The sequence below is a fragment of the Tachypleus tridentatus genome, chromosome 3 (assembly GCF_004210375.1).
Source record: "Tachypleus tridentatus isolate NWPU-2018 chromosome 3, ASM421037v1, whole genome shotgun sequence".
Lineage (NCBI taxonomy): Eukaryota > Metazoa > Arthropoda > Merostomata > Xiphosura > Limulidae > Tachypleus > Tachypleus tridentatus.
In genome coordinates, this window is record NC_134827.1 from 101,319,900 (window position 1) to 101,325,538 (window position 5,639).

The window sequence follows — 5,639 nt, forward strand, 5'->3', positions numbered from 1 at the left end:
CCCTTTACATATCGTCTGCCCCTGACCTAGTCTCGTACCAGAGAACTACAAACGCTAGCGTTCCTAGCGGTGAACCAGTTTCATAGTAAAGAAGAGTTAGTTGAGCTATGTGGGTGGTGGCAAAGTCGGTGCGTTAGTATTATAGATATACAGTATAGTGCAAGTTGTTGCTTTTTTTTTAAACCACCCACCAACTTTTCCGTGATATTTAAACAGGTAAATATACCTCACAGATAGAAACGAAAAAGAATTTCAGTCATCGATAAATATCTTGAAAATGGAGATTAATAATAAATTATGAACGGGAAATATCCTAGAGCTTTCCATGTTTTTTTAGTGATTAAAACAAACAAACGAAAGCTTACTTGCATACTACGCCTTGTATAACCTTTCTTCAGTAACGCTAAAATGAAATGTAGGCAAATTAGGCGTTTTCAAATACTCTTCAATGACATCAGAATAAAATCACTCGTAACTTTCGGCACTCTTTCAATTTGAAACATGCTATGACCATGAAATCGTTTTGAATCTCCGTGAGAAAAAAAAAAGAGAGCGAGATGAAAAGACGCCTGGATAAACAGATCGATAGATGGACAGACAGACAAGATTATTGAAAACAGGTGTTTCTCAGTGACAGTTATATGGCATTTTCTACCTGAACGACACCTGATGTACAAGTGGGTTAAACATCTACGCTAGAAGCCATTACTAATATTACTTCATGATAATAACTTGGCAAACAGCGATTTACAATGAAAGTAAAGTTAAATCACAACTAAGTTTCAGCTAGAAACCTTAGTGGGTTTTACTTGTCATCTGGCAGGATTGAGTTAAATCACTACTAAGTTTCAGCTAGAAACCTTAGTGGGTTTTACGTTTCATCTGACAGGATTGAGTTAAATCACAACTAAGTTTCAGCTGGAAACCTTAGTGGGTTTTAATTGTCATCTGGCAGGATTGAGTTTACACTTTCTCCTCTCTTTTTATCAAAAAGTAAAAATGAAAGGAAATGCCTGGTATAACCTATCACTGAATATGCTCGCTCTTATATCCGTGGGGAATGTTTAAAGTAACGGTAAATCACACTATTCGTTGGTAAAGTGTAGCCCAAGAGCTGGCGGTGAGTGGTGTTGACTACTGTTTTTCTCTGGTCTGTCACTTCTAAATCAGGAACGACTGGAGCAGCTAGCCCTCGAGTAATATAACTCTAAGTTCAACAGACACATAAAAGGAACCACAATCAAAAGTGAAAGTAAAAACGAAGTCTTACGTGGTATTGACTTCTCTTTATCCAGATGAGTTATATTTCTTAAGAAGGAGTCTCAATTAGTACAAAAATAAATAAACATTTACTTGCTTTTAACTAGACGAATTTACTCTCCCATTAATGATTCTTTGTAGGAAAATCGTCAAGATAAACTATGTCGTAGTCAGCTTCGACTTTTACGGAATTTACTTGTTTGCGTCAGAAGATATAATCAGTCTAGAAAGTCTGCGCTTTGAATACATCGTTTCGAATAGTGTTGTGTTCTAATTGAATCCGGAATATCAGATCGACAATTTTTCGTATCTACATTTGAGTTTCTAAACAGTTCCAGTGCTTGGAAAGTTATGTGAAGATATTTTATGTTTCAGTACTAAAAAACACCAACATGCGGCAATATAAAATTATAAAAATATTCAAATAAATTAAAATATTGCATTAATCAAAATCCACTGTACGTCAAAATCGTCGTAAGAGAATATAGATATTGTAAGTTTATAGGAAGTAAAATTTGTACTTAACTCTATCTATGAAAGTGTTCATTAGTGTATACGGATATGTTAAGCCTATATAAAGTAAGTTAGTGTGAAACTATACTTTAACTTTATCTACTAAATTATCCTAATATTTTTAGTGTGCTAAACAAACAAGAAGCAAATTTAAATTGAAACTGTAAGTGTATGTAGGTATGCTAAGCCTGCTGGAAGTAAATTTATCCATTAATATTATCGTAAGCACACATTGGTATGCTAAGCCTACTGGAGTAAATTTATCTATTAATGTTATCGTAAGCATACATAGGTATGCTAAGCCTACAGGAAGTAACTATGCCGAAACAACTTTATGAAAGTAAACTGGCTATTAACCCAAATTAAGTGATAAAAATATATTAACTAAATATCGATAATATTTATAAACTATTTAAGCCTAATAACCTTAACCCCATCCGCTACTGAAGAGCTCTAACTGGCCCACTTTCTTTTTTGTCTGAGTAAAATCAGTCCACACAATCCACGCTCTTCGTAAAGCTTGTTCAACGTTTTAGATACTTTCTGAATTTTCTTTAGGTGAACGACCTTTAGAAAGGAAATCTTCGGGGCAGTCAATAACACAGGTTATGATCTTTATGAATGTGGAAGTGGGGCACTCCAATACAGCACAAACTAAAAACTTGGCTAACGTGTAAAACTCGTTAAACCTAAAAACAGCTGGATACAAAAATAGTCTATAAATATAAAGGCAGGGTTTATTAATAATATTTAATCAGTAATATGTCAAACTAGTGTTGTTTGTTTCTGTGGAACTTTTCACTAATGTCTCATACAAATTGTCAAAGTGACTTAATACCAAGATGCAAGTTATAATAATAATAACAATATGCAGTGAAATACGTTTTTTCATATAAAAAATCTTCTTTGGTAATCTTCTAGTGGTTCAGAAATAAGTGTGTAGACTTAAACGCTAAAAACTGGGTTTCGATAGCTGTGGTGTGCAAAGCCCAGATAGTCCATTTTGTAGCTTTGCGCCTAACAACAATTAAACAAATGAATACTTTCTCGGTAGCTACAAATTATTTGCAAGAGGTCACTAAATATTGAGATTTGTTGTTTTTTTCAGTATTTCGCGCAAAGTTATACAAGGGCTATCTATGTCTAGCCATCCTTAATTCTGGGTTAATAAGGTATGGAAGGAAGAGCCCAGTAAACGAAACCTAGTAACAACTCAAGATAATATTGAGGTTTGACCGTCGCTCACATACGTAGCCTCAAAATCCGAATTTTTTTTTTTTTTTTAGTGGAAACGAGTCGCGAAGCGTAAATCCTCTAATTCACAGCCTGGTCACGTTTACCATGAGGCTTAAAGTAAAAATTATCCATTTAGTGATATATCAAGAAAGCTGAAAGAGACTGCTGGGATAATCTTTGGATAAAATTACTTTATTCGTAGATTTGGTGTTAAACTATTCACTGGTTCCAATATTATGTGAATATTGATTGGCTTGTACATACTTTAACAGTAAGACTTACGAAGACTCGAAATGGCCAGGTGGTTAGGACGCTTTACTCCTACTATGAGTTCGAATCCCTGTTACACCAAACATTCTCGTCCTCTCAACCATGTGTGGTTATAATGTTACTGTCAATCCCGCTATTCGTTAGTAAAAGGGTAGTCCAAGAGTTGGCGGTGGATGGTGATGACTAGCTGCCTTCCCTCTAGTCTTACACTGGTAAATTAGGGATGGCTAGAGCAGATAGTCCTCGCGAATTTTTGCGCGAAATTCGCAAAAGCAAACAAATGGATTGCTTTTATAACTCTCCAATTATCATAAGAATTCGACAAGTGGCGGTGGGAGGTGATATAGCTAGTGTAGTTTTGCGCGAAATAAAAACAAACAGACTTATGAGTAAATACTTATCGTGATTCTGTAAGTAATATTTTGGAAGATGTTATTTGTAATCCATCAAAGAACCTCAAAATTATGCTTGCAAATGAATATTATCTATATTTTGCATTTGTCGAAACTTTGTCTGAAAGGAGTTTCACATTTTTGTTCCCCTCCCTTGGGCTACTCATTCATCAACGAATAGTGGGATTGATCATAACATTATAACGCCCCCACGGCTGAAAGGGCGAGCATGTTTGGCGCGATGGGGATGCGAACCCGCGACCCTCAGATTACGAGTCGCACGCCTTAACACGCTTGGCCATGCCAGGCCCCCGTGAGGGCGTTATAATAAGACGGTCAATCCCACTATTCGTTGGTAAAAGAGTAGCCCATGAGTTGGCGGTGGGTGGTGATGACTAGCTGCCTTCCCTCTAGTCTTACACTACTAAATTAGGGGCTGCTAGCGCAGATAGCCCTCGAGTAGCTTTGTGTGAAATTCAAACCAAATCAAACCAATCCTCATGTTTAGTCACAGAATTATTTACACGTCATTAAAACAATACATGCCTCACCCAACCTTTACGGTTAAGTATTTTTTACACAATCTTTGGCTCTCAACTCTAGTCACTAGAACTTATTTGAGAAGAAGTTTATTATTCCAAACCCTTTAGATTCTTTTGTAGTTCAGCGGTATGTCAACAGGCGCATAAAGCTAGAAACTGGGCTTCGATACCTGTGGTGGGCAGGGCACAGATATCCGTTTGTGTAACTTTGTGGGTAACTAAGAAAACTGAAGTGTTTCGTCGCTGTATATTCTTTGTTCTCGAGCACTTACCTTTAGTTTTATTACTTCGCTGATTATATACTAATGGTAGAGAAACCCGTTGTCTATATAATGTCAATGTACAACATTAACACTTACATATCTGAGAGGAAGGGCATGATCTAATGGGTTGGTACACTTTTTATTCATCAGTAAAACGGATGTAGTCCAGTAACGAAGAAAGACACGGAAATAATTTTGTTTTAGAATCTCTTGCCATTTAGCTAAAGGAGCTCTAATTTAAAAATGATATAGAGTATACGCTAGTCAACAGTACCCACCGTCAGTTCTTGGGCTACTTGTATAAGCGAATAGTGTAATTGATCGTAGTATTATAATGCACTCACAGCCCCGGATATGATGCGCTGTTTCTGTTTGTTGTTTTTTCCTCTACCGGGACGCGAACACTGAATTTGCAAGTTTACCATCCGGCATGTTAACCACTGTTCTTCATCTTGATAGGACCAATTTATGTGACAAGATGGAAGATGTTAGTACTTCTGGTATTAGTAGGTCCACAATATAAAGAACAGGATTTATGTGTTTACAGTGTAAAACGAACTCGCCTTCACACAAACTGGTTTTCTTGAGAGACTGAAACTCTGTATTGTCTGATCAGTCATTAACCATGTTGGAACCAAAGAACAGCGCACTTGGTAACATTAAATAAAGTCGTGTAGAAATGTTCCCTTTCTCTAACTTGTTCCAGTGACATCACTTCCTGTTGAAACTTGGATAAATGTGCACTTTGATGATGTAAGTCTATTCAGTTGAAATTATGATTTTATCTGGCCGCGAAACGTAATTAATCCACATGAGTGTAATAACACAAAACTAAACAGGATTATATGAAGTAAACAAACCTCAAATGAACTTATAATGATTGAATCTATGTGCCATAAAGTTAAGTAAAATAGCATAAGATGTTCTCTCGCACCTTGTTACAAAATGTGGGGATTTTCTGAATTCAGGAACACTATTCTAATAAAAAGGTATGTGGTTTGCAAGCATACTGTGTATTGAATACCAATTAAACATGTATAGATATATATATATTAATTTGTGTGCATATTGCAAGTTTTCTTCATATAGAAAGTTCGTCACTATTTAAGTTTCTGTCGCCTTAGCTACTCACAGAATTAGGTCAGTCAACCACGGTATCACAT